The 18916-nt window shown below is 40.3% G+C and overlaps 1 protein-coding gene and 1 pseudogene across 1 annotated transcript in view; one reads left to right on the forward strand and one right to left on the reverse strand.

The window, feature by feature from the left end:
- LOC148812526 (uncharacterized) overlaps positions 1-18916 on the forward strand; it is a 140764-nt gene that overhangs the window by 46619 nt on the left and 75229 nt on the right. The gene's annotated exons all lie outside the window — the stretch shown is intronic.
- On the reverse strand, positions 13822-13940 carry LOC148812531 (5S ribosomal RNA; annotated as a pseudogene).

Here is an 18916-nt window from a genome sequence, read left to right on the forward strand (position 1 = left end):
GAATATACAGATGCAGCCATTCAAAGTGCGCGTTACAGACACGTACCGGAGGTAATTGGCTACGGCGTCGCGCATTGTGACGCAAGATGACGCGCGGTACCACGGTACGTGATTGGTTGACCGACATGGGCACTCGTGGTCCGTTGGTCTGTCGTAGAAAGACTTACAGTAAACGTCTTTGATGTGCCCGTTGTAGATATTGAATTTTACCACTGAAGGGAAATCTTAGTAGCTGAGCATTAAAAGAATAGGAGCATACTGTAACGCGTGTGAAGGCCATAAACGATATTAATTTTGGAACATAAACATACAGTATATGGCTGGTCTTGGTACTTTAAAGAAAAAATACTTTAAAGAAAAAATTCACAGATGTTCACATTGAGCGTAATGCCTTTTACCTTTAAACAGGCTTTCCCTCCAGACAGTTTGTACCCGTACGACTTGGGTCCTGTTGATACAAACTCGGTGATGTGTTGTCTCCCGACTTTGAAAACCAAGTAATAACTTAACTATATGTGCAAACGTTTCATATGTTGCTGTTGTGGATGCCTGTGGAGTGTATCTTATTTGCCACGCGCCATCCCCCCCTCTTTCCCTCAATTCAATTCGAGGTGTTTTATTAGCATGGCAGATGGGTTCAATCAGTGTTGGGTATTTACTTTGCTTTGAGATTCCACTTTTAAAGGTGATATATACATTTTTGACTAAAATAAATTGATATCTTTGTCTTCTAAGCTCTCTGTGTACAGTGGAGCCACCTGTCCAGCCAGCACATGTCCACAGACATTCACAACAGCGACATATCATAAAACGTTTGCACATATAGTGTGCAAAAATGCACTTTATTTACTTAAAATAAGACAGAAATACTGTATCAATTTATGTTGCATTAGCCTGATTATGATTAAAAAAACACATATAATTAAACACGCGTTTGCGATTTAAATCAAAACACAATTTAAATCAATATAAATGTTTATATTGTATCGCATACTGTCCAGCCTCCATTTCTCTATAAAAATTTACTCTATTACACACACACACACACACAATAGAAGCAGGAAGCAGAAGCAGGGACCGTTGTCAGAAGGGAAGAGGGTGACCATTGTTATCAAAAATGACTTAGAATCGATCATGTTGTGATATTTTGAAATATAAAAGTCAATTGATTGTCCATAATATCGCTATTCTATTTTTTCGAAGAAATGTTTGTTAAAAGAAAAGTCCAGCACCAGCTGGATTTGAACACACAACCCGTGAGTTGGTAAGTGGGCACGTAGACCTGTAGGCTACAGGGGAAGTCGCATGAAGAGGGAGGCGAAACAGCCCTGTCGCAGTACACGAATATAATCATATCGTTATTAAATTCTTTAGATACGCGATTCCATATTATATTCCCTATTAATCAAATTCTAAAAGTATGCTTGTTGACTCCGGTATCTCTTTAGTTAAAGACTTCAATGCTTAAAATGTTTAGGGAGAAATGGAATACTGGTGTGTATTTTTTCTTTAAAGTACCAAGACCAGCCATATACTGTATGTTTATGTTCCAAAATTAATATCGTTTATGGCCTTCACACGCGTTACAGTATGCTCCTATTCTTTTAATGCTCAGCTACTAAGATTTCCCTTCAGTGGTAAAATTCAATATCTACAACGGGCACATCAAAGACGTTTACTGTAAGTCTTTCTACGACAGACCAACGGACCACGAGTGCCCATGTCGGTCAACCAATCACGTACCGTGGTACCGCGCGTCATCTTGCGTCACAATGCGCGACGCCGTAGCCAATTACCTCCGGTACGTGTCTGTAACGCGCACTTTGAATGGCTGCATCTGTATATTCGACGAATCACTGCCCACTGGGAATGTTCAATTATGCGGCTGTTTACGCCAATTTAAAACATGTCATAAATGTTAATCGACCGTCTAAAATAAAAATGAAATCGAACCATTTCGACGTCTGTGTGGTTATTATTTAAAAAGAACACAAAACATGAATTAAAATCAACACAATATTTTTATTATACATTCGCTGTTATAGCGCTCAAGCTTTTTATAATACATGTTACATTCAAGCCATTTTATTACAAACATTTTTAACTACATTGCTCACGCTTTTTAATATACATTTCAAGTCATTTATCACAAACACACATACCCACAGAAAAAAATGTTACAAAGTCAACCATGTGGGTCTAGGTATTAATGATCATCTCCTTTCTGCGGTTATCTTAGAGACCGGGTCGGCCGTCGACATCTCTACCAGTTGTTTTAAAGTTTTGACCGATGCTGCACAACCCAACTGGGTAGCCTTGAGTTTTTCAAGTAGCTCTCGGTTACCAGCGTCGGCTAGCAAGGTGCCCGGCATGTTGATTTCTGCCATAGCCTCCATGAACACATCCCAACCTTTTGGCTTCTTACCAACCACAACTGCTTGCTGCTGCGTGACAGCCCTGACAAGACCAATCATGTGAGAGCCCTCAACGGGTGCCCCCTTGTACACAAATTCCCCCTTTTCATTCCAGGCTATTAATGGTTCATTGCGGGCCATAGTCTTTAACAATATCTCGGCATTTCTCCGGAACCGCTGAGACACGCTGTCCAAAATATACCCAAAGTCAGCGTCGCTCGATGACGGCGGTTGTGCTAACTTGCGTGATAGCTCGGCGGGTGCATTTTCCGGTAGTACAACAGTTAAAGTCCCCTTTTTGGAAGTCCCCTGGCGTACTAATGTCAAATACGGTTGTAACACCTCACTGTACAATTTCACTTTTTCATATTCGGCCAGATGTGAGTTCTGAAGAATGTCTCTCATTTCATCATCCAACTGACGGGTTGTTCTTTTTCTTACATCGCCCTCAAGCCCAGACTGCTCTCGGAGTCGATCGAGCTGTTTCTGAGGTACCAGGTACATTTTTCAGCGTGCTCCATTATTGACGTTGTACAAGCCCCGTAATCAATGGTACTGCAATACTCAACAGGGTCCCGATAAAACCACCAGACTGGTTCACCAAGAGTCTCTTTCTTTTAAGAGAAAGACCCTTTTGACTCAAAGTCTTTATAAGCTTACGCTTTCTCTTCAGGGTCCCAAACTGCTTAGCAGATAACGGTATGTTCCCTTTCAAGGTATTCAAGGCGATTTCAGCTATGGCCTGTACAAGATCATTTGTAGCCCCGCAGAGAATAGCTTTCCGCTGACTGGGGCTGGCTTTCACCAGAAAATGTAAGAGTCAGGTTTCTCCGAACAACATGACAATGCCCTGAACGTGTTTTTTCGACTGAGTCTGTGGTTGCGAGATCCCCGTTTTTTAGATTTTTTAAATACATAAGCCGTGGGTACATCTGGGGGGAAAAGACCTCTTCGCAAGCGATAGTCATCTGGGGTGTTTTGATTTAAATCGCAAACGCGTGTTTAATTATATGTGTTTTTTTAATCATAATCAGGCTAATGCAACATAAATTGATACAGTATTTCTGTCTTATTTTAAGTAAATAAAGTGCATTTTTGCACACTATATGTGCAAACGTTTTATGATATGTCGCTGTTGTGAATGTCTGTGGACATGTGCTGGCTGGACAGGTGGCTCCACTGTACACAGAGAGCTTAGAAGACAAAGATATCAATTTATTTTAGTCAAAAATGTATATATCACCTTTAAAAGTGGAATCTCAAAGCAAAGTAAATACCCAACACTGATTGAACCCATCTGCCATGCTAATAAAACACCTTGAATTGAATTGAGGGAAAGAGGGGGGGATGGCGCGTGGCAAATAAGATACACTCCACAGGCATCCACAACAGCAACATATGAAACGTTTGCACATATAGTTAAGTTATTACTTGGTTTTCAAAGTCGGGAGACATTAGAGGCTTGCCACACCCGGACTGTTAAACCAACGCATTAGCACGTCAAAGCTCATTGAGGACCCGGGCGCAATAATTGTTTTGTCCCTTGATTTACTGATCTGCATTAATTATGGAAATCGAGTTCCTGCTCTGTGCAGACAACCTGGTCCCACTGTCGCCCACAGAACAGAGGCTGCGCCAGAACCTGGCACTGCTGGAGCTGGACAAGACCAGAGTTATGGTTTTCCAGAAAAAAAGCCAGACCTCAGGGAAACAGGTACAAATTCACACTTAACAACACATTAACACCTAACAACGGGAGCAGGGACGAATTAGGCCAGTACCCACTATTGTTAAACATACAGAAAAGGATATTAAAGTATTGAATATTAGTATTGGATTTAGTATTAGCCATACAGAACATTAAAGTGCCCCTTTTCCATTCAGTGGGTGCCTGAGCCGCTGTGTCCTATCTTCTGACAGTCGCCGTTGTGAACAAACATTTCTTTGAAAAAATTAGATGTTTCCCTTGGTCAGAGATATAAATATATAATATATAAATAAATTTAATTTAACTAACGTGAGATAGCGTGTGAAAAAGTGGTAGTTTAAGCTTTTCTGCTAATATAATATGGAATCGCGTATCTAAAGAATTTAATAACGATATGATTATATTTGTGTACTGCGACAGGGCTGTGAAGGGCTGTTTCGCCTCTCTCTTCATGCGACTGTACCAGGAAGAGGATTTCTTTCTATTCGAAACGTGTATTTTAAAAGTTTAAGAAGTAAAAACCTTACAGCGTACACAGATTTCTAAACTGATCAGGATCGTTATCTTTGTCTTATGCATAATAATGTTCACCGCTCTGTCCAGCAAATTAATAATAAACTTTATTTTATATAGCGTTTTAAACGAATAAGTAATTAGATTGCTCATGAACCTAATCACTTGCTTTTTCTTTTTATTTAGGCTCAGATTTCAACTATAGATCGTATTATTAATAACCATAATAACAGCCAACCAACAAAAACAACCATATAAACATAATACCAACCAAAAACATAGATAAAAAACCACAATACAAAATCAAATATATCAAACCATTATACTCTCGCAAATTCCTCCAATTACCATAATCCCGCCCCTTATGCAAAACCAAACCCTCCCCCCATCCCAGTTTATCCTCTTTATGATAAACAAAATCCACCTCAATTTTCAACATAAAGCATTACACAAAATTAATACCTCAACACTCCATACTCAACAACGATAATTCACAAACAGCCAGAACATGTAACTCCACATTCCCAAACAGACCTCATTTCCATAGCCCCGCCCCTTATGCAAAACCAACATCCCTCCCCTGTTCTCTCCCTCCCCTGGCGGTTGTGATCGTTTTTATTTTCAAATAAATTTTAGCAAAGTCATGTATTTTAAAAATCTTAAGATTTTTATATTTATGTCTTAATTTAGTGGTTTCATTAGTGACAAAGGCTAAACTTTCTTGGAAAAATGTCTTTTATGTAAACCATGTTTGCTATTAATTCATTCATGGCTAAAATATGTTCATTGTCTTCAAATGAAAGAAGGGTTCCTTTCGCCGTGGTCAGGTTGAAATCAGAAGCTTGCCACGCCCGGACTGTTACACCAACGTATTAGCATGTTAAAGCGATTTCATTGAGGAGCCTAGCCTTTCTTAACTAGTACTGTACTTACTGGATTTTTGAGGGGGGGGAGGTGTCTTTCGCTGTGAAACCAGTTTAATTAGTCACAGCCAGCACTCCTGCAGAGAGGGGGGTTGTACTTGCAGTGTATACAGTAGATGGGAAAGCCAGAGCCGACCTCTACGCCGCCCACGTGTTATGCTCTTCCTTAATGTCTAAGCCGGAGCACATAATTATATCTCATTTTGTATTTCTTAAAAAAAAAATCGTTTGCCCAGCCTAACAGTATTGTTGTTATTGTTTTTAACCTGTAAAGTGCTTTGAGGAGCCACCTTTAAAGGCGCCATATACGATAAAGTTCATTATTATTACTATGGTTAATTTGCTGGACAGAGAGGTGAACATTATTACACAGAAGACAAAGAAAGCGATTTACGTTGCATTGTGCATTGTGCTGCTGTAATACAGTTTTAAATAATTAAAAGTCTAAACAGTATCAGCTTTGTTTATGGGTTTTAAATAAAGGCGATTTAAACGCGATTTAAATCAATATAAATGTTTATACTGTTACGCCTAGGTGACTATTCATTGTTATTAAAATGACTTAAATTAGAACATGTTGTGATATTTAGAAATATAAATTTGTTTGGTGCGAGTGAGGTTTTTTCCCCCAACAACTTTCCAGAGGAGCTATAAATATTTTAAATAAATACACACAGTATTGCTCATAAGGTCTGCTATTTGAGGTCCAGTTATTTAGATGCATACATCTTATTTTATCTCAGCTTTTCAGCTGAGATACACAGATCATACATAAACAATGCAGTAAAAAATGTCTCATCAAGTATTTAATCATTAGGTATAACAGTTTCCCTTTAGGCCTCTGAAAACACCACCTTTTACCTTGTGAATACCAGTACCTCCTAATTGTCTAAAGGGTTTATTTAAAATTTTTAAAAAAAAACTGATGTGCTGAAACAGTACAATTAAACACGCTCTGCAGAAAAGGGGATGGTTGTTAGGTCAGCTTCAGTTTTACACGTACAGTACACATTTGATTTCATTAAAATTATGAGGTACCCTGTATCTGCAGGACTCAAGAGGCTCTCAGTCATGTCACTTTGCAGTTGATGTCTCCTAGAGGTTCCTAGATTCTTATTGTAAATAAAAGGAACAGCATACAGTGGGACTTTTTCAAAAACGGGGAACAAATTTCAACATCCGACTGCACCGAGCACACAAATATTGGTTCTAGGCTCCTGAATCACCTTTGGTCCCTGGATCATTGCTTTTAACCATTTACACAAGGTTTTTACTGTAAAGCACTTTCACAGCTCAACATAAATGGACCTTCTGGAGCACAGGCTTTAAAGGAGCTTTTTAAAAAAAACAGACTTTGCCTTTCCTGTTATAAGCTATTCTTTTAGCATATGACAAGCATGCCCTTATTATGGCGATATCCTCCTAAACATTGGAGAAATAACTCTAGAAGTTCAATTAAAACAGAAATGCTTCAAATCACTTGGGATACAACAAAAAAGTGGTGTATTATAAAGTGTGTTAAAAATGTTGCTAGTTTGTTATCATACCTTAGATTATAATAAAACCTCACCATTTAACACCAACAGGTGTTTTCTTGAAGTCTGCTAGCTTCAAAGTTTATGGTTTGGCTTTTGTGTATAATGATAGTGAACTGCATTGGAAATGTAGGAAAGTAAGCATTAATAAGCAGGAAAATTAAACCAAGAAACACCTAAAGTACTGGACTATATTGCAGATAAACTACCGATCTACCTTTTAAGCCTGTACAACCTGCAGAACTCCAGCTTTAATTGATTGGACTCAATAGCCTAAGTTTTAAGGTTATCCTTACAAGTGTGGAAAATCATGGGCGTAATGTTGCAGCTTTCACTGTTGTTTAAGAAGTTGTTTTTTCCAGCTGTACATGAACATTTCTGTCTTGAGTCTTTCTTAACAATATGTAACAGTGTCTGGTATCTACTGTGATCATTATTTCATTACTGAAGTAGCCTTTTGATATTTGCACAGTATTTTTTGTTGCTATGGCTGTTTTCATATTCGTAGTTTTCTTCTGTTAAAACTTAAAATCTCTCACATTAAATTGGCTACAAATGCAAGAATTCAACCAAATATTCTTACCTGTAAAATGTCTACTGTTGCATTGCAGTTAGTTAATGTAGTTAGTCCATAGTCGGCAATCTAAACTTTATTGTTAAGCTTTAATGATTGATGTTGTACCAGTAACCTTTAGTAATACTATAGTACTTCACAAATGCTTTGTGTGTTTGGAAATCTTTTGAGTAAAAGCCTTATAAAAATAGGTTTAGTTTTTACAGGACATCACAAAGAAATAGGATGGTATAATTCTTATAATTGCTTTTTGATTGTATTTGGAAGATTATGGACTAAACAGACTTCAGGGATGCCAGTGAATCATTGTGCTATTTGGAATTATTCCAAAAATCAAGTGACCTCTTTGCTGTAGTATCTTTAGTATTATTTATTTAGTATTAATAAAGAATAGATTTATTAAAGTCGTGCCATGTGTAAGCGGGATATGTAAAATAATGTAAAATAAAGTTTTTTATTATTGTTATAGAGAAACATGATCAGATTTCCCCTGGTTCAGAAAAAAGACGATTAAAATCTGTAATCTTTCCACTTGTATGTCATCGGACATTAACGAGTACAACCCCCCTCTCTGCCGGAGTGCTGGCTGTGACGAATTAAACCGGTTTCACAGGTATTTTCAAAGTAGGAAGTACAGTGTTAACTAGTAGCTAGGCTCCTCAATGAAATTGCTTTAACATGCTAATGCGTTGGTGTAACAGTCCGGGCGTGGCAAGCTTCCAATGTCAACTCGACTCAATTGGAAGACAATGAACGTATTTTAGCCCTAAATGAATTAATAGCAAACATGGTTTACATAAAAGACATTTTTCCAAGAAAAGAAAAGTAGCGTGTCTCCCATATGGTGCTGGTTATGTCCTTTTCCCTCTTCTACATGGCATAGAACATAATCCTGTTCCATGAAGAAGTTGCAACATTTATTCACACAGGATGCTTCTGTCTGTTTTTTTCTCATGGTTAAGTTTAAATTTTAAAGTTTGTTAGGAATTGCATGTAGTGAATACCATCTAACTACAAATATATACATAAAGCAGAATGTTTATTATTGAATTATGTGTTTTTATTGAGTATAATCATTATAAGCGAACACAAGTGTAGTAATCAGCACCACAATCTGAATTAAGACTCAAAATTAAAATGTGTATGTCTGTTTCAGGTGATGTGGACACGCGCTGTTTGGATAGAGCAGGAGGGGGAGGTTGAGGGAGTCCTGCCCTCAAACTGGGTGGATGCCCGAAGAGAGTTTGTGTGGTGGCCGAATGATCCAAAGCAGGCCACAAGAGAAGGCCAACCCTAATAAAGATACTTGGGTTACCTTCAAGGTCATTAAAGTTAAACAAACATCAGGTATAGCTTTCTTTGAAAAAAAGAGCAAATTCCTGTTAATTCTTATAAATTCCGATTGAATATTTACAGTAACTGTCTATGTACATGTATTAGTGCAACAATACCTTTTTCATATTTGATCATACATAATGTAAATATAATTGTTTGTAGACAAGAAATCAGAGTGTGATCACTTTGATTTAACCACCTCTGTTACAGATGGTGAAGACGAGGATGAGACACCCAATCCAAAACGCAAAAGTAAGAAGCGGGTGTTCTCCGATTACGTTGATGGTATGTAAAAGTAACAATCTCAATAGCTATATTTTTAACCAGTTATTAATATCAACTGATGCCTCATTTAGCTTGTACCTTGTTATTGATTTTTTTACAACCCTTTAAAATAAGTCATTTTGAAAGGTGTTCTGTATGAAAATGTTAAAAATCTTATCAGATTTGTTGATCATGGAAATTGCTAAGAATTTTGGTTAGCTATGTTAAACTAGTTTTCAGTATTATATTGAAATATTATAATTTTCTATTATATTACAGACTTTGATTCTGATCCTGGTACTCCAAGTACGTCCATTTCTCTGCCTTCAAAGTTCCCAAAATAAAGGAAATTAATTTATTGTAAAAAGTTACAGATCAAGTTGATTAAATAATTTAATTTGATATGAAATATTTTACTGCCATATCTTTTCTGTTTAGAAAAGAAGAAGCCACTGAAGCTGCCAGTGCTACCCCCCAAACTGAGGTTCTCTCCTAGGAAGAGAGTCTCCCAAACCTCACTCAGCTGTTCAAGTACGCTTAAAGGTAGGTTATTGCAATCAAAGTTAAAATGTTTTCTTAATGTCCTTAGAAGATAATCATCATCAATCATATTTAAAGACAAGTTAACACTATTCTTTATGTTATTGAAGCCCAACAATCAAAGGTGAGAACCTCCCCAAGGAAAAAAACGGTGCTGAGTTCTGGCTTCAACATTCCTGAAGTTATTACTACATTTTTTGCCTACATCTAATTACTCTATGAAATTCACAAGTTAATTTTTTTTATTACGTCTGAGGTTATGTCACTATACTTTCCTAAGTCTGGAGAACTGTCTACCATAAGCGAATTATTTAAAAGATTATTGGACTTGTGAAAATTTTACGTCCATACTTAAATATTAAGTTAATCTGCAATATTATATTAACAGCCCAGGTAGTCCAAATTGTGACCTCACCACGCAAAATTCGAAGCCCTAAGCAAGTTATAAGACCAAAGTCTTCAACTGAACCCCAGAGTCACCATGCCTCCTCAGCTTCGCACTCACCCTCGCCTTCTCCCTCATCTCGATCAGCTGAGGAAATAATGGCTTTATAAATGTTTTAACACAAGGCTTTGTAGACAATAGTACATTACTTGTATCATATTTATTAAATTATTAAATTTAAGAATAGTTTATGATCCCTCTGCATTTGATAGGTATGAGATTATTGTTAACTTTTTAGTTTCAAGTATCAAACCAGGATTGGCCAGATGGCAGAAATGATCCTGGAAGACTGTCAAAAAGTATGTATTTTTTATTGTATAAAGTAATAAATAAAACTACCCATATTATAGTTTTACACAGAATGTATTTTAATTATGTGTAGGCTCATACACAATATAAAAATATGATGTGTTTTACCACAATGCTACAAACGACACAAACATATTCAAAATTGAAGCTATTTTTTTAAATAAATACACCAATGGAGTTTAATTGACATTGTTTATAGAATCCTAGTTCAATGACAAACTAAATGACTAAATTGAAATATTGAGTTGTGTGATAAAGTAAATGTTTTCCATAACTGAATTCTTTTCAGAGTCTCCCAGGAAGAAGACCACGTCCAGATCAGAAGAGAAGAGAGAGAGATATCCTCTTTCAAAAGGAAGTAAGTACAGTTAAAATAAACTACAGATGTGGGAATTTTTACATTTTAAGATTATTAATTACATGTAGCAACACTACAGTAATGATAATGTGACAATAGTGTAAGAAACTCCTAACCTAATTCCTTTTAAATGCTGATATAAAATATAAATAATTTCAGAGTTTCAGAAGCAGGTATTGGGCCTCCTGATAGAGATGAGGGATGAATTGAGGCGTTTGGGTAGGTCCACAGAACCGGTGGACTCCCAATTCCACATCAGGAGGCTGACCACAATGGGAGAGTTCTGTGCATACGAGCAAGCACTTGACAGCATGGACAATCAAAACCTGCTGGTACGATATTATATTCTCACTGTGGTGTAGAAAATATTCACTACTAATGTTTAAGGTTTCAGATAGGTCATAATTTTATAGCCTACATCTGATTAATATGATCCATCTCTGGCATACGTTCATATTTTTAGTTTATAATGTATAATCTTGCTTATCCTTTAATGGCAAAATAAAGTGTTTTCATGTTCTAAAACGCTACTACAAGTTTTTTTCACTTTGAAAAATGGTCACTTTGTATTTATAGACTGAGAAAATACTGCAAAAAAAGTGCAGTTAATATGTGAAAATGTGTTTGTTCCATTGAATGTGTAAATGGGTATGTCTGATTAGTTGATTAATGAAGATCTAGTAGCTTCTAATATTATTTCTAATATAATATTATTTCCAGATAAACCAACTTCGGAGAGTAGGTGGCAGTGATGTCAGAGAGAGTGTGTTCACAGTCTTGTCAAGGTATTGCTTATTGTTTTTTTAAAATGTTTTTACATTAAATGTTTACTTTGATCAAGTGAACATATCCACAGAATTGAGCTTATAGATACCTATGTGTTAACCACTGAATGTGCAAGGTGTAAAACTGCAAACTGCAAAATTGCAAAAAAAGGATTACAGTACTACATTTGATCCTAAATATTTGAGTAAATAAATGTTGAGTGGAAAAAAAGTCTAAACTAAATGTCTGAATTTGGTTTTCAGACTTATGACAAATGAACTGATGACAGAATTCAACTTCGCTGGCACAAACCGAAAAGATAAACAACAAAAGAGGGGCCTGGGAGACACAAATCTTTATAGAGTAATTAAAGGTACTTCTATTCTATGTTGTACTTTCAAACTTACTCTTTAATTAGGACAGGGTACTCTTTAATTAGGACAGACTTTATTGCTCAATCGCTATGATGCAAGCCAAATTTTATCCGTTTATTTCAGCTTTGAGCTTAGTAAACCTTATTGGTTCATTTTTGAGGTTATACTCAAGAAGATATTAATCATCATTTATTTGAGTAGTAATATTATATAATTTTCTCCTAGCTGCGGTGCTGAAGTCCCACCCTACATCGACAGAAAAAGAAATAAAGGAGCACGCAATGCGTTACTTGAAGAATGCATATGCAAGGCAGGGGGCCAGGAGATCTGGACACTGAAAATAATAGGTTTCTGGTCCTGTTAGGACAATAAGACAGGGTTTGCAAATGGTGGACAAAAATCGTCTTAACTTCAATTGTAATATTTTTTTTCCTTGGAAATATAGAAGTTGTACATTTTAAAATTTATATTTGAATCAAAATGTGGTTTTGAGTTAGTGTGTTAATGTAATTAGTTTGTGTTTGTCATTACTATACTGTATATTGCCATGTTACCAGAATTGTAGCTGAAGTTTAAGACTAGTTGTGTTTTTTATGATTATTGCCCATATGTTGATTGTTGATTGATTGTATACAATGTATAATTTGAAATACATATTTTTCAGGTGTGAATGTGTATTTTCAGAATAAATTTCTAAACCAAATCATTGGCTTGGTTTACTTGTTTCTACACCTACAAAACCTATCTGATGTATAATAGACCTCTAACCATATACGTATAATAGACCTCTAAAGTTATCCGTATAATAGACCTCTAACCATGTATGTATAATAGTCCTCTAAAGTTATCCGTATAATAGAACTCTAACCATGTATGTATAATAGTCCTCTAAAGTTATCCGTATAACAGACCTCTAACCATATACATATAATAGACCTCTAAAGTTATCCGTATAATAGACCTCTAACCATGTATGTATAATAGTCCTCTAAAGTTATCCGTATAACAGACCTCTAACCATACACGTATAATAGTCCTCTAAAGTTATCCGTATAATAGACCTCTAACCATGTATGTATAATAGTCCTCTAAAGTTATCCGTATAACAGACCTCTAACCATACACGTATAATAGTCCTCTAAAGTTATCCGTATAATAGAACTCTAACCATATACATATAATAGACCTCTAAAGTTACCCGTATAATAGAGCTCTAACCATATATGTATAATAGACCTCTAAAGTTATCCGTATAATAGAGAGGACAGCTCCGTCACGTCTTTTACGATGCTGCTTTTTTTCCCTTGCGTTTTTCTCTTCTTCCCACGTTCTCTCTCTTCACTGCCTTCGCCTCCGCTCTGTTTCACTTCAGTCTTTCACTCTTGCTTCCTTCCAATAAGGACGGAGCTGCGGGAGAAAGGGCGCTATAGAGGATCGCTGTGGATAGCTGCTGCTGTGCTTTGACATCTGAGCTCCGTGGAAAACGATCTCAATACAATTCTGAAAAACGCGACTCCCAGAACGCCAGCCGAACAAGTCTCCACAGCCGAAGCGCTGTGTCTCTTTTCAGCTGGCGATAAACCTTTCCTCGATCCTTTGCGGACTTGTAAAACTGTTCATGATCAGAATAAAAAATGCTCACGCTAATACACAAGCACCCATGTCTCGCCAAAGCTGACAAATGAACAGACGGAAAAGCCGCACTGCACACATGAACAGGGGAATGAGCGAGCGAGCAGGGATAATGCGCCTCCTGCGCTTAAGAGCTTACAGCACCTGGTATTCCCAGCCAGTCTCCCATCCAAGAACTAACCAGGCCCGTCCCTGCTTAGCTTCCGAGATCAAACGAAATCAGGCATGCTCAAGGGGGTGTAGCCGTAAGAGAGAATAGGGCTCACTGGCACCCTTCTTATAGAGAGGACAGCTCCGTCACTTCTTTTACGACGCTGCTTTTTTTGATTGTTTTGTGATTTTTTGCGATCTACCGGGTTGATTGCATACTTGATCTTGTGGTTTTCTGTGGTAAAACTGTGATTTCGTACTTAAAAGTAATACTCTTTTAAGTTTAACGATGGTTACTAAAAGGTCTGAATTCGAGTCGCTAGTAAGCATTCTCTCTAGCAGCGACAAGTCTGACCACGATCTCCGCCATATCTCCATCAGCAGAGAAGTTAGGAGAATAAACCTCCATTCTGTGAGAGAGCTAGCAAAGGACATGGAGAGATTTGACCCTGCAGTGTCAGGACCTCAGGTATAACCTGCAGTACCTGCCAAACGCCACAGAACAGGAGAAAGTGTTTCTGGTCAGGAAAACTACCAGCAGAGCTGTACATGAGTGGATGGCTAGGCAGATGAAAGAAGTCTGTAATGACTTTGAACAGCTTTGTCATGCACTTATCGAGGAATACAGTGCGTTTATTGACCCGACAGCTGCGATAGCCGCCGCCCTTAACATTAAGCACGAGAGAGCAGAGTCCCCCCGCGAATATTACGAGAGACTTAGATGAACTTATTTTGCAGGACGAAATGATGAGGGTTGCGAGGAGAACACACATTTCAAGGGTTTATTCATCGTGAATCTCCACCCGTCAGTCAGAAAGATGATCTTAATGCATACAGATGCACAGACCATGAAAATGACTGATATTAAGAGATTCGTGCAGAAAGCCCGAATGGGAGTATGATGTCCAAAGTCGCTCTGAGCAAAAAGCTGCTAAAGCAACTGTATTCGCCGTCAGAGCCAGCAGGGTTAATTCCCCCCTGCTCGAAGGAGCACAGGCTCCTGAGCTGGCTAATCCCCGTTCCAAAGCAGGCACGCAGGACCGCACCCAGCATCCTAAGTGCCATGAGAACACCGGGGGAGGGAAAGGGCTAGAAAAAGCTGAACAAAAAGATTCAGTAGCCGCCCGCCTGGCCAGGCTTGAACAAGCTTTATTAGGACAGGGACAACCGCTCCCCAAGGCTGCCGGAAGCGTGAATGAGCTGATACTCTCCACTGGAGGAGGCGGAGACCCGCCCCCTCTCCCTCCATCAGTCTATCTGATTGAGCAGAAGGGTTCCTGCCTGGATGAGGTCAGTCACTCCCAAGCGAGTGCTGACTCCACCCCTGAAGTCACAGAGCGGGCAGTAAAACAGAGAGGAAAAGCAGGAAGCTTTTACCTCAAGGCTGCCATGGGAGATGTCTTACCCAGTGAGACACTGATTGACACTGAGGTTGAAAGGTGTTTGATGTCACACGGCAAGCTCAAACGGGTAGAAAAAGAAAAGGGCATGCGACTCAGAGAGGAACCTTTGGTGGATCACCAGAAAGGCAAGGTGTGGAAACAGGTCAAGACTCCTAAGCCTTCTGTACAGAAGGAAAGGGGGGCCAAGAGGCAGACTGTGCTCACACAGTGCCCACCGAACACAGAAGCCTATGTGGAGATTCCTTCTGTTCCCTCTGGACAAGAAATAAAAATATTTTCTTGTTCCCCGGATCTACAAGGAAGTCGTGTCCCGGCTGAGGTCACAACAGCCTCCATGCCACAGGAGCGGTGCTCCAAGCAGCCGCCTGATCCACCAGGTAAAGCAAACCCCTTTTACATCCCTAAAGGGGAGCAGATCTCCCCACTTGGTGATGAAAAGGAGCTTTCCCTGTGCACCTTGGCACCCAAGAGGGGTCAGGACCACCACCCCGCAGTGGTGGAAGGGATCCAGATGGCAGGAGAGCAGGTTGGTGATGTAGCCCTCACCCTTAGCCCTGAGAGGTCCTCTATCAGTGAGGATCTGCTTGAGCAGCTGTCACAGGGCCACCACCAGGTGCCCCTGGTGCAACATTCACAGGTTAGACAGGAGGTCCAGCTGGACGCTGAGACTACTGCGCTGTGGACCCACCTGATCCCAGATGCCAATTCCCTCTGCTGTGACCCAGGGAACCTGCAGTCAGGTAACATTATTTCTCACAACTACCGGGTAGTGAGTGAGACTGACCTGATTGTTCCTGCCTCAACGGCAGGGTTGCCAACACACCCAGTCCCCAGGAAGGGACAGGGAATGAAAGCCGAGCCGGTTTACTTACAGCCACCAGCCCAGTCTGTCAGTCTGAGTCTGACCAACAGTGGTTCAGCCAGACTGGAGCTGGATGGTCAAGCCACCCGCCTGCCAGTGCAGGACATCGCAAAGAGGGGTGTCAGAATCCCTGCCTGCACTGACATGGACCTGGTGGGTGATAGTAAGTTCAAAGACAGTGAACTAGCTATCCCAGTGCTGGGGCAGCTCCCTGAACCCCTAGCGAGGGAAGGAGGGAGCGAGCAGGTGTCCTACACCCACGCCCAGCTAACGATTGTAAACATGCCGATAGAGGGATTCCTCAATCAGGAAGGGTGCAGGGTGGACCTGAACAGTGAGAATGGGGTAACAATCCCAGATCACTCAGGTGCTCCAGATGACCACTCAGCCGAGGGTCAGGCATGCTCCACCGCTGCACCACCCCCTGCAGGGTTCCTAGAGCACAGGCATGAACAAATTGAAAAAGCAGATACCCTGGAAAAGGAGGAGCAGCATCAGCAGCTGCGTCAGATCTCCCCAGATTTCCAGGATGTTGGTGCCCAAGATGCCACAAGGCATACTGAGAAAGACACCATGTACACGCTGCGCCAGCTTAGAAAGGCAACAGTCACTCAGAAGGAGATGACTGGGATCAGCCACCCGAAAAGACTTTTGGGAGGACTGATTGCTGCCGCCACTGTTGCACTTTTGCTTTTTCTGGTAGGTTTGTGTGCTACTGGCACTCTCACCCTGACTGCCCCAAGAAGGCAGGTGTCAGAGATGCCAGAGGGTAGTGACAGACTGTATCGACAGCAGCAAAGGCTGGAAAGCTTAGGGAAAACCCTACAGGCAACTTTCTATGCAACAGGGTTAAACCTTATCCCCCAACCAGTGGACATGATTGCCAGTGTTATACAGTGGGTTTATGCTTGTGTGCAACAGGCCAGAATGTTGACACAAGACCTGTTAAGAGAGTTTAGTGCCACTGTAGCCAGTCTAACCACGGCACAATTCCCAACCCACTTGATTCCACTCTTCTCAGTAGAGGAGTATGTGACATTAACCCCATCGCTCATAGCTCACCCAGAAGGCAATCCAAGATTGAATTTGGTTCCAAATCTTGAGATGGGTATGGGTACCAAAGCTATCCATTGGCTGTGTCTAAATGATTCACCAATGAAGGGTGTAAAGCTACTAACGAGCAGAGGGAGGTTAATGAACCCCATGAAGAGCAGGTGGGAAGTAAATGGCTGGTCAACACACCACATTTAACTGTCACCATGACTTGTGACAGGCATGATACAGCTAACTAATAAAACAGTTCCTGCAAGTTCCCGAGGAGGCCATAGTACAGCTTGGTGACTTAACACTGTACTGTCTAGAACCAGACAATATAAGACCAAACTTGAGGTCATGGATGCCTTCAGGTGCCACACTATTGAATTGGATAGAAATCCAAGAAACACTAAGCCCTGAAGAGGTACAGGTAGTTAGTTTGCTTTAATGGAACAAACCTCCAAACCACCCTAGCAGATACCCAACACAGGTGTCGTGGTTTATCGAGGGGCTGGGAACAGAAACTGGTGTTATTGTAACACTGCTGCCGGGTAGCTGGATCCTGACTGACAGTGTACTCTGAATGCTGTACTCTCACATCAAGATGTACTCCGGGTAGCACGAATGAGTCAAAGGTAGCATGTCAAAAGAAAGGAAGTTACTTCTTCCCAAATATCTGCCTACAGAGGTATCAGATATTGACAGTGAACTTCCTGATGTGTAATTCCTAGACTGAGATAATGTCTCCTGCCGTGTTTATACATACTCCTGATGTTATTCATCATGTTTGTTCCCAATGCTGGTTCCAGTATGAATTCTCGAGGAGTAATGTGGACATTTAATATTAATGTTCTAATGACAAGGGACATCACTTAACTCTGTTTTGTTTTGAAGGCAACAACGCCTCAGGACCTCTTGACCTTCAAAAAGGGGGGATATGTAGTGGCAATGCTTGTTAATAAGACAGAATTAAGTGTTTCTGAGCTTCCCAAATGAGGCCCCATTTCTCTGTTCATCTCTGTGGTGCAGCCACAGAGAGACCATTAGGGTGATTTAAGGTCCTAGGACAGCTCCCAAAGGGGGATGCACTTAGCTAAGCCTGGCTATCATGATCAATGGTCATCCATTGGCGCCTATCTGTCTAGGGAGTGCCAGATGGACATCTGGACTGCATTCCTAGGTGTCAGGAGTAAGTGACTCATATCTCACCTTGATCAACCAATCAGGGACTGGTAGGGCCCTACCAGTAACCCACGTGGGACTCTGATGCCCATGGAACTTTCAGCCAATGAACGAGCTGAAGTTCCTCCAGGTAAAAACAGGCAACACAGAGGGCCTGAGAGACTATTCTGTGGACTTTTCTAAAGGGAAGTCAAAGGAGAATTCCAGGGCAGGACAGCCCAAGAGCAGAAGGCTCCCAAGGGCAGGACATTCTCGCAGCGCGCCTCCTGACCATCCTGAGACTCAGCCCGGACAACCACGGAACGGCCAGTGTGTCCGAGTGCCAGAACTTTCCTTTGTTCTAAGAGTCTAGAGCGGAGGTTGCCAGAGAGTAACCAGAGGATCCACCCGAGGTTAGCACCAGCAGAAGGCCTCGTGAACAGGTCGGAACTGTGGACAGCTGAATCACTATTCAGAACTAGCTTCACCAGGAACGAACTGGTCCTCTTCCTGACTTGCTGGGACCCACAGTCATCTTTTCTCCTGTGCGCAAGCTTTGCTAGTTAAAGCCAAAACTAACTAGCTGGTCTTCAGAGAGCAGCACAGAGCATCAGCA

Source organism: Atractosteus spatula, assembly GCF_055471065.1.
Source record: "Atractosteus spatula isolate fAtrSpa1 chromosome 10 unlocalized genomic scaffold, fAtrSpa1.hap1 SUPER_10_unloc_2, whole genome shotgun sequence".
Taxonomy (NCBI): domain Eukaryota; kingdom Metazoa; phylum Chordata; class Actinopteri; order Semionotiformes; family Lepisosteidae; genus Atractosteus; species Atractosteus spatula.